Raw genomic sequence first — 11,762 nt, forward strand, 5'->3', positions numbered from 1 at the left:
ATCAATTGTGCAGACCTAAATCAATGGAATACATCAGAAGGAATTTTTGTTTCTTAGAACCATTGAGCTCCAAATAATTTGCATACAATAAATAATGCATTTATATATCTCTACAATCTACATGATGTTATATTGACACCTTCCCCTATGTGCAGATCTCTGGGAATTTAGAGCTTATCTAGACAGAGGATGGTAACCGGAGTACCAGTATATTTGTAGAGGATACTGACTTTCCATATACTATGGAGAGCTTTCCAAGAAAATTGATGATGTGCCCTATACAGAATACCGTTCTAAGTTGTACACAAGCTCATTGGTGTCTTTCTCATGTTCATTGGTTGTGCAGTAAAAGTGCTATCTCTTTCAACTTTTCAGTATAGTTTGCTTAATCCTGAAGAACAGGGATCAAATTTGCAACTGCACCACAATATTAAATAACTATCACGAAGGTATTCCTTATGCTCATACTTTTGTATGCTTATACACCATTGCAGGACAGGTGATTTATATACTGATAATTTTCTCTTAGATTTACCTTTTAAGAAACTCCCTATTGTCTCCTGATTAGAAGGAAAAACTGAGTAAGATGCTTCTGATGACTTCATTTCTTAATCTTAAATTTTGCTTATTTTGGAAAACTACACTTGATAAATATAGTTCAATCTATCTCTTTCGAGACAGCTTATTGCCTTCCATGTGTTTAGTTCGCAGAAGGGACACATATCGTTCATGTTTATTGGTGAGGAATTGGGTTGGAAACTCAATATTATTTTGGGGTTAAGTTCTACTTTAAACTGAAAGGAATATATATCTTAGTATGTTTTTTTCAGTGAGCGCATTTAGACAAATGATTAAATACAAAGATATTTGTTCTCTGGACCTATGTGCTCACGTAAAAAATTTAATTGGTCAAAACTTTGAAAAAGAAAAAAGTTAAAAATGCAGAAGATGTAACAAGAGGCCTCTACTCTACACAGATAGTTTACTTAACTTCTAAAGTTTCTTCTCATCAGATGAAATTGTTAGTGCAAATGTATATAGTCATGTTTATTATATGTTCAGGTTTGTACAAGTTTTACAATGATTGGTATTTTTAATAACCGTCCATACAACCCGATTAGATGGTGGTAATTAGACGGAACCAAAAGTGTGGGACCGGAATCTCTAATATATTTTATGAAAATTATAAAAATCAAACGTCTTTTTGAGCGGGCGAAGTTCCCATGAGACAGCACGGATCTTTAAGCAAAGCAATTAACCATGTCCTCTCAATCTCACCGTATTATCCCCTCTCTCTCTCTAACAATGTCGGTCTGGGCACCATACCTTACGGCGAGCTCTACTCCGGCCGGCTGCCGATTCCCACGGCTTACCGCCCGCCAAGGACGACGGCAATCTCTTACTCAGCCGTAGCCACCATCTGATCGGGCTGTTTCCATCACGTACCAGGGAAACCTGGCTCTTTCCATTTTCGTCGCGGCTGGGTGGCGGCTACAATAGTACCGAGAGCGGCGGCGTCTGGAGCACCATGGGCTTCTCTAGACAGAGGGGCAGATGTTCACGGGATCGTTCGCAGCAACAGACTTAGGTGAGGCTGGATCTAGATGCGGCGCAACTTCAGATCTCCGGTAAGGTCGTCTTCCTCCTCTAGCTTGGAACAAGACCGACCAAAAATTAGTTTTTTTCGATAAAGGATGCTTTCATTACTTTTATATGCAATTACATCCAGCCTCTGCATAACCAGGATGCACACAGCCGTTTATGTTGTCTTAGGTTCGAAAATGATAAAAACAAAAATTAGGCGAGATACACATCAAGATGAAACAAATAACGCCTAAGAAGTAGGTGGGGCATCTATCCGTAGACTATGCTGCCACCCATGTTGGGAAAAAGTATCCCTCGCCGTAGCCTCCAACCGTGTACAGACCTCCGTAAACAGGTCTCGGTTCTCCACTCGCCGAAGAGGTAACCACGAACGGAGAATACCTGTACATCCGTAGATGACCTGCAACAAAGAGCAATTCATATCATTAAAAATCTTGTCATTTCTACATAGCCAAAGCGCCCAGATAACTCGCTAGCGCCCCCACCCTAAGAAGCAACTTAAACCTTGAATCAACACCATGGAGCCAATTACCAAATACATTGGCAACACTAGTCGGAGGATACAGGGTAGACGCTACTTGGATGACTGACCATATAGATCTCGTGAACTGGCACTGGAAGAACAAGTGCTTGATTGTTTCGTCCTGTTGACAGAAAACACATCGAGTACTCCCATGCCAATTACGCTTAACAAGATTGTCTTTGGTGAGGATTACCCCTCGACGAAGATACCATCCAAAAAATTTAATTTTTAATGGTATCTTCATCTTCCAAATCTTTTTATTATTATCAACAGGACCAAAAATTAGTAGAACATCCTCTGTGATTTGCTCGATGTTCTAGCCAAATTCAGTTAGTGTTTGTGTCGATTTCCATCTGGGACATGACATGTTGCTGCTGAAAATTCAGTTAGTATGGATGCTTACAGACAATTTATAACTAGCATGATGTCCTGTGAAAAAACCTAGCTTGATGCACTTCATCAGTGTTGCTTTGCACATTCAACTTCCAATAGCAACACATTCAAATCATGAAACATATACAGCGAACGATGCTACAATCTCTTGCTGATATCCTACACTCGGACCAATGGCCAATCTTTCCCGCCATAGCTTCGGGCATCTTCACTTCTTAAGTGCCAGCATTTTCCATCACAATGCAGCTAAAAAGTGAGTTTTTTGTAGATTGAAATGCTGAGTGATTGCAGGTATAACTTAGTTAAATAGCACTTGTATCCCAACCAACTTACTAGTTTGCTTGAAGATCTGATATATTCTAACCTCTTCTGATGAGCTAAAATATGAGATTTTATAAAAAGTTCACCGATTCTCACAAAAATTTAAGGTGGAATATTTTACTTTGGAGTATGCAGACTCTAGAAAGTTTTTGTTGTACTGATGCATCAATTATTACAGATTTCTAACTTTTTCTGAATTTCTGTGTCAATTGGTTTTATCTTCCAGTGACAATGTCTAATATCATCATTGTAACTGCATTGAATCTATTGTCCTTAGTACATGACATCCCTATTTCCATCTGACACGATTTTACTATTCTTTCCTTTCAATTGGTTTGGTCGCAGGTAATGCATATGCATTTCTTCGGTTATTATCTGTATTGACTGTGCCATCGGTGCTCTTCGTCACGAACGTCGTGTGGTTGTCACAGATTTTGGAAGGGGTGAAGAAAACACTATCGAAATGGCCGTGATCGACTAGGCTTCCAGGGCAAGGACTATCGACGGAACTTGTTCCCGCAGTGCTGCGTTGTGACCTTGAGGTGTAAAATTATGAATATATATCAGCTTAACTATTGAAAGTGAATAGTAAAATACTAGAAAAAGTTAGATTAGGTCAAAGCGCACTATTTTTCAGTGAGCAGGAATTTGCTAGCCAGTTTGACATGTACTGAAGTTCCAGCACGTTATTCCTTCCCCCGTCCTGCAGATGCAGTCTGTTTTGCAGAAGAATATCTCATTGCATCTCTTTTCCCTGTGAGTAGATATCAATTGCAGCTGCAGTAGCGAAAAGATCTCAGATCCCTGTGAGAATTAAACTGCTTTCTTTGGAATTTCTGCAAAATTATACGCGCATGACACAACTATGACCTCTTTTCTCAACCGATAGGTTACATACTCTTTGAGCATACAAATCTTAAAACTCAATTGGAGAACAGCAACTGCCGGTGGCACATTCAACACTTCTGTAACTCTTTCACTTGCAAGTCTGTGCACTGGTATTCTAGTATGGGCATTTACATGATAAACGCATGAAAAAAAAGAGAAATAAAATCACAAGAGACCTGGAGTATCGTAAGATTCATCCAGTGAACCATAGTTAGCAGGAGACCATAACTGTACTCATAAAACACACGATGCAGATGTTCTCTCTACAACTTAACGACACAATCTTTAAGCAGCACATCAAAGATAATCCCTTCGTTTTATTTTCCCAGATTCTCAGTTGTAAGAAATGTAAAATTTCATCTGCAATGAGAAGTGTGGTGATGTTGACGCTGTGGTCTCTCCCTCGGCTGAGTCTGGGTTGTTGCCAACGGTGCCCGGAGCTATAGTCGCTAGAGAGGTTTGCGACTTTCTCGCCATCTTGGCCGTTGCCTTCCCTGGATCCGCAACTAGTTGACGGGTGTCTTCCAATGTCGTGGCCTGTCCTTTTTGGCGCGGCGTTGGAGTGTCGTGTTCAGTGTTTGTTGGTGTCACTATGTGGTCTATGTGGGTGTGTTGTTTGTGTGGGCTTGGCCCGATTGTTGTAGGTTTTCGTCCGGTTTTCTCCTAAAAACCGAACACCCTCTTCTAATTAATGGATGAGGCAAAGCTTTTGCCTCCGTTTCAAAAAAAAAAAATCTCTACAAATATTTAAATTGTCAGTTGAGCTGTTTTGTTCTTCCTATCTTTCGCGGCGGCACCACGGAGCTGGCCGTCGGCGCTAGCGAGGAAGGCGGAGGGGCGTGGGGTATTGGCAGCATCGGCGGAGAGGTCCTGGGTGGTTTCCGGGGTGGCACAACCTTCACATGTAGTACTAGTTCAGTTACAAGGTTGACAAGGTATTGCCAACGAGCCACCATCACGCCCTCATCATCTGCTCTCATTTTTTGTAACTGAACAATCATTTGGGAGAGGATTTTAGAGATGGAATCAATGTTGACAGAGTAAACAGTACAGTTTTCGAAGATAACAAATGTTAACTAAGCTAACCATCTACAGATGCATTTTGAAGCAAACAAAATGACACCGCTTCTTCAGCGACGGACAAAGCACAAGAAAATCATCAAACTTGCTGAGCCATATCTTCCTGCATATCACATACAAATTAAGGATTAAAAGTTTCCAAAACACAGTAACTCTAGACAATAGTTGAAGGAAAACATGAGAACACACATGAGTTACGAGTAGCTGGTGCAAGATATGAAGTTGTTCAATCAGTACATGAATTTCTTAGCCAGACGATCACAGAGCCAATAGAGGTAGCTGATGCACATTTCTAAAGCAGTGCTAACCCGAACCCCTCAGTCTAGCAAGGTATCAAACTGACCTCCGTTGCTGGCATGTTCATGTAACTGAACCATGTTTTTAGAGCATCTCCAACAGAAGCTCCAAAAATCGGCGCGCTAAAAGTCGTTTACAACCCGCTGTAAACCGATACCGCGTGTTGGCGCGAAAGTCGCCCCGCCGGAAGCGCCATTTTGCCGCGCGTGCTCGGGCGGCAAAACTGCTCCTCCGCCGGAAGGGCCATTATGCAGCGCGTTGCTTCGTTTTCGTTCGAAATATGAATCAAACAAAACAAATAAAACACGAAAAATTACGAAATATATTAAAAGTTCGACATTTCAAACTACACTTGGAGCGACATTTGAAACTACACTTCTACAATCTACTCCGACTCCGAGTCTCAGTCGAAATCCGAGGAGTGCGAGCTCGGAGTCGTCTCCGACACCGGCGTCTAAGTCCACTAGAAGGACGAGGAGGAGGAGAGGATGATGGTGGACGGCCCTGCGCCGTTTTTCTTCTCCTCCTCCTTCCTCGCCGCCTTCTCTGCCCTCGCCGCCTTCCTCGCCGCGGACTCCGCACGGCGCTTGTCGCGGCTCGCCTTCTTCTTCGCCTTCGCCTTCTCCTCCTTCTGTGCGTAGAATGCTTCGGTGGCGGCGACATCTTCCGGAAATTGCCGCGCCCACTCGAGGCGGAAGGCCTCGTCGCGCTCGGCGATGAGTAGCCGCTGTTCCAGCTCCCGGCGGCGGCGCTGCTGCTCGCGCGTGATATTCGGCGGCGGCGGCGCCGCGCCGCTCCGCTCGCTTCCCGCGGGCCCGTACGCCATGAAAGTTCATGGTCCGGCGGGAGCGGCCGAGGCGCTGCGGCGACGGCGTCGTACGCCCGCGCCGCCTCGTGCGCCGTGGTCGAACGTGCCGAGGCGAATCCGCTCCTCGCCGGAACGGATTTCCGCGTCGAAGCGGCCGCTCGCCGCGCACGAACGCCGTGGTAGCCGGAGGCGGGGCGGCGCGGCGCGGAGGCATCTTCGCGCGGAGGCGGAGCGGTCGACGGCGGAGTCGCGCGGAGGCGGAGCGGTCGGAGGTGGAACGGCGGCGGGAGAGAGAGAGGCGGGGAGAGAGACGGACGCGTGGAAGTTTCGGCGGTTGGCCGCGTGCGCACGTGTTTTTATAGCGCGTGCGGCAGCGCACGCGGCAAGTTTCCCGCGCGGGATAGCGCGAAAGCGCGCGGGCGGCAAAAATTATAGCGCGCGCGTCTTTTTCCCGCCTCCGCTGGAGCTTCGCGCGAGCGCCCGCGCGCGGTAAACTGGCGTGTTTTTTTGCCGCGCGTGGCTTTTACAGCGCCTGTTGGAGATGCTCTTAGGAAAATAAGAACGGACATCAAAATGATCACAAACTGAACCATGCATGTCATACTAAAAATTTCATATAGGAGCATCCATGCTCCAAATACATTTTGTCGTCTCTAGACAAGCATCCTTTTTACCCAACATGATTTTGTAGATCATCTGAAGCCTAAATGACTCGAGGGCATTTTTTTCAGTGTATGGCATATTGCTTTTGCCACCTGAAGGCCTGAACGAGATTTTCAGCTTACGGAGTGGTAATATTGTGGTCCTGGTATATTGTGGTGCTCGAATGCCACCTGGACGCATATTCCATTCATCCATAAGCTTGTAAATTGCCAATCACAAGCCGATCGATCCTATCAGCACATAGTTCCAACAAAGTTCAGACATTAAACTGACCTGGTGAGTTGATGAAGTGGAGTCCGATCCCGTGGGCAACGAGAGCAGCAGCCGCCGATTACGATACTGGTGTTTTGGCTGTCAGATCCAATCCTGCCAGTGAAGAGATCGGCGGCGGCCGGGATCCGGTGGGATGAGGAGATGGCCGCGTCCGACCTGGCTGCGATGAGTGGATCGGAGGACTGAGGCAGCTAGGCAGAGAGGATGCGGTGGAGGGGTGATGCTGCAGCAGGGCAGGAGGATGACTGGATGAGGCGGCGGCGGGCAGGATGTTGCAGTGGTGGGGTGATGCGGCGGCGCCGGCGCCGTAATGGCTCGTCCTACTAGATACGGAGATGAAACTTTTTTTTATCAGGGAGATAAAAAAAAATTATCTGTGGAGACAAATGACCTATTCAATGTACGGTTTTGTGGTGAAAGCATCCTAAAACTTACAACTTATTTCAATCAACGGTCAGGAAATTTTCGAGTTGCTGGAACCGTAACGAAATCAAAGTTCCATGCCAATCACCGTAAAAGAGCTATAAGGTTTGAAGGTGTAAGTTCTGATTTAATAGTATTTTCAGATGATCTGTAGCAAGCTCTTTATTCGCATATCACCCTTCAGGCCTTCTTTTTGTAGGTTTGCTGAAACTACAGGCTTCTTATTAGGCTTGCTTCCTTCGTGTCTATGCATGCATAGTTATTAATTTCTCAATAGTCTCTGAAAAAGTGTTAAAACCCTATAGGTCGACATGCTTGGTTTTGTATCTGATGCATCATTTTATATTTTGTTGAGGTGAGAGCATTTATTATGTTCGGCCTTAGCTTTTCAGTAATAGTAGGAAAGTAACAGACCATGTGCCCATGTGCATTATTCCTTCAACATAAAAGCAGAGTATAGCTATGGCTTATCACCCCCCCCCCCGCTATGCATACAGAGTTGCAAGCCCATTTAAATTAGCTGCGTTGTCAATTTGGTAGGACGTTTGTGTTCTTGAAAAAAAATTGGTAGGACGTTTTGGTTATTCCATTCTGCACTGTTATTTATTCATCTCGATAGAACTTTGTATCTAAGATGATTCTTATGGAAGTTGTTCCAATGTTTACTATAGAGCATAGAAAAATTCCTGTATTAGAGAACACCAGTTCACAACAGTTAATAATCTGAGATTCCACAACTGATTTAGTTTATAATAAAATACTAATTTAAGATCTTATTTTGTTGTCGTGTAAACAAATATGCCGCAGCAAATTCTTAATTCCCTTCGAATTTTTCATTGATTCATCTAGATTTTATACTGGAACAACTACCCCGACCCATTGCATTAATAATAGATGGCATTAGCTTTTATTTTTCATCTGAGGTTGAGTAAGGTCATTAAAGCATGGTGTTTCATCTTTTGCGTTTGTTCTCTATAAGAAACCCAAAACTTTGCTTCTATTGAAAATCATCTTAGGTAGCTTGGTGTTAATTTTTCCTCATTGAGGGGAAACTAAATTGCTTCAACTATTTTATGCCAATAGAAGAAAATTGATAGCTTTATGTATTGCTGAGTTGCATGACTCTGCTACCTATCACTGAACCCAGGGTAGAAGGCTGCAGCACTAAAGTGTCTCGAGGTGCTTGTCACGCCTTTACATCTTGCCATATGTCCAGATGATACTCAACTACGATCTAACAAATGATATAAGAGGTTATTTATCAACTACAAAACTTCAGTTATTACAGCACGTCAAACCCAAACTCCAGTAGTCGCAACTCAGATGATTAAATGAGATATGGGAGAATTCCAAGCATAAAAATATATATTGAGAATCCTGTAATATTATCATGTTAAGTCACCACATAACGTAATTGAGATGAACTCTCTTCTTGGCATTGTTTTCTCTTTGCAATGCATGAACTAAAAATGTGCCCAACTGGTGATTGTTCATTCTAGCTATACCAATTAAACTTGGTTTACTTTGGATTCTCCTCTTTCGTATATGATATAATAATGAGGAAACCCAATCCCTAAAAAAACATTGTAAACAAAAAAGGTTGTCATGAAAAATATTTTCATAATATTATAATTATGCAGATTTGTTCAAAGCTGCATGTTGAAGACACTCCCAATTGATAAACAGATGTGTATTTCTCAAGGATGCACACTTTGAGATGAGTAAGAGCACCCCTTGGTGTTCATGTACCTGTTGCATGAATCTGCTATTATATGGTACAATAGTGCAAATGACAACGTCTGGTGATGTGATAGGTTTCTCAAACATGATTCCACTTTATGTTCTTGGAGATGCACTAACAAATACTCCAGTATTATAGTAGTGAACTAACTACTCACTTGGAGGTTCTCCAACTATGTTCATACAATGCTATGATTCGAAAAAAACACGAGATGTTATGTTATAAAATTTATCACACGCCACACTTGTATTTATATACATACCATATCCTGTTGTCGGTGGAATGAGACATACATGTGTATGCATTTCAGTTTTTTGACAGTTAAACCTGGAGTGCATCCATCTATGTTTATTTAAATATCATTTACCTTTTATAATTTCATAATATTAATGAAACCTTTTTTAGCCATGTTTAGATGCTGCCCTCGCATTTGCGAGGGCCACCTTGCTAGTTGAAGTAAAAGAGAGCATCAAGAAGCAAATTCAAAAAACATTTAAGTCTAACCTACTTCCTATGCATAGGAATCTTGTACACAAATAAATTCACAAGGAACAAAGCGACAAGCATAGGAAGACAAAACTAGAGTAACTTCAAAGCATATAGAGAAGTGTTTTAGCACCATCAAAACTTCTACAACCATATTTTCCTCTCTCATAATAATTTTTAGTAGCATCATGAATAAACTCAACAATATAACTATCACATAAAACATTCTTATCATGAGCCACATGAATAAAATAATCATTACTCTCCGTATAAGCATAGTCATTCTTATTAATTATAGTGGGAGCAAATTCAACAAAATAGCTAGCATTATTATTCTCATCACCATAATCATCAGATACAGGAGACATATTATAATCATAATTAATTTTCTCCTCAATAGTAGGTGGACTAAAAATATCATATTCATCATTGTAATGTAATCATCATAGCAATTTTTCTCCTCTAAAGCGGGAGAAGTAAAAAAGATCATTTTCATGAAAACTAGCTTCCCCAAACTTAGACTTTTCCATAGCATTAGCAATAATGGTGTCCAAAGAATTTATACTAATATCATTGCCATTAGCATGCAAATAAAATTCCATAGGTTTTAAAATTTTCTCTTCGAACACATCATGTCCTAACTCAAGATAAACACTATAAAGCTCTCTAATTTTTTTTGTTTTCCATTAAACCTAACTAGTGAAAATAAAAACAAGAAACATCAACATGGAAAGTGAGCATGGAATAAACTAAGCAATAGAAATAACAGCAATAATCGATTTTTTTTTGTTTTTGATATGAAATGCGATCTATCTCCTTGGACCTTTGTACAGGTGACATAGAGGTATCCCTTTGTGACACTTGGTTGAAACATATGTAATGCAATGATAATCCATGGAAATCCAAGCTAATTAGGACAAGGTGCGAGCACTATTGGTATTTGATGCATGAGGCTTGCAACTTATAGGATGTTTTATGCATAACACATATGAATTATTACTATCGTTGACAAAATTGTTTCTATGTTTCCAAATAAAAAGCTCTAGCACAAGAGTAATCTCTCGCTTCCTCTCGCGAAGGGCCTTTCTTTTACTTTATGTTGAGTCAGTTTACCTACTTCTTTCTATCTTAGAAGCAAACACTTGTGTCAACTGTGTGCATTGATTCCTACATACTTGCTTATTTGCATTCTGTTGACGTCAGAAACCCACCGGCGGGTAGAGACGGGCAACACCGTAGAGCCGGGAACAACTAGGGCTGCGGCTGGCCCTAGTCCCTCTGAGCGACGGCCCGCAAAGCCTCCTGGTCGCACGCACCGATGTTTATCACAAGGGCGTGCCACCCGACCTATACCCGGTCGTGAAGGTGTGGATGATGTCTCGCTTAGTTTCCCGCAGGGCACACACGTAAACGTTAAATACGAGCCTCGATCGGCTCTCGAGGTTATCCCGTGAATCGGCTCAAGGAGCCGATCCACCCATGATTCAGACGGGGTGTCCGAATATATGGTGGTCCTGCTTGATCAAGGTAAAGCTAATGAGATCTACGACGATGTGGGGTTCTCACCGCATAATCGGATCATCCTACTCTAGGTTGGGCCTCGCGACCACGCACGGTGATCGTAAGCCGATCCTAAACAAGGCCTAAAAACCAACACGAGGTTGATCCTCGGAACATCCTGCTTAGGGCCAACGAACGACACCCTACATGCCGCTGGATCCTCCCCCCTTCGTAAGGCCTAACTATTGCGAGATATTAAACTAATCCTTGTAGAACAAGGAGCAATCGTAACGGATCGGATCTACCAAACTATGATCAAGCGGGTGCCGCCCCTACGCCTAAGACAGGCGTAAGGGCGGCTAGACATGCAAGGGTTGCACTACGAAAGCATGCAGCATGAAGAACAATGCTAACCCTAACATGTCTAAGATAACTACGTTGCTCGCCATCAAAAAGGCTTCAGTACGAGCAACGCGTGAACAACGTAGGCGAGCTTGTGCTGCCTAGATCGCAAGATGCGATCTAGGCAGCATGATGCTTACCGGTAGAAACCCTCGAGACGAAGGGGTTGGCGATGCGCCGAGATTTGTTTGTGGTTGAACGTTGGTTGTTTATTCCATAAACCCTAGATACATATTTATAGTCCAGCGGACTTTCTAATGTGGACGTGCACTAAACCGTGCACGGGTAAAACTCTAACTTTTAATCTAGATACAATCTACCATAATTAAAGATACATGGGCCATCTGGCCCAACTTCTA

At 42.8% G+C, this 11,762-nt stretch overlaps 2 long non-coding RNA genes across 2 annotated transcripts; one reads left to right on the forward strand and one right to left on the reverse strand.

Annotated features, from left to right (window-relative positions):
* The first annotated feature begins 1,296 nt into the window (after positions 1-1,296).
* Positions 1,297-3,510, forward strand: LOC124687172. Its single transcript, XR_006998122.1, has 2 exons — positions 1,297-1,628; positions 2,651-3,510. It is a non-coding gene; the product is annotated as an uncharacterized LOC124687172 (long non-coding RNA).
* A 974-nt stretch (positions 3,511-4,484) lies between these two features.
* Positions 4,485-7,128, reverse strand: LOC124687174. The gene is made up of 3 exons (XR_006998123.1): positions 6,852-7,128; positions 4,817-4,913; positions 4,485-4,719 (listed from the first exon to the last, which is right to left on the reverse strand). It is a non-coding gene; the product is annotated as an uncharacterized LOC124687174 (long non-coding RNA).
* Between the last annotated feature and the right edge of the window lie 4,634 nt (positions 7,129-11,762).

The sequence above is a fragment of the Lolium rigidum genome, chromosome 2 (genome assembly GCF_022539505.1).
Source record: "Lolium rigidum isolate FL_2022 chromosome 2, APGP_CSIRO_Lrig_0.1, whole genome shotgun sequence".
NCBI lineage: Eukaryota > Viridiplantae > Streptophyta > Magnoliopsida > Poales > Poaceae > Lolium > Lolium rigidum.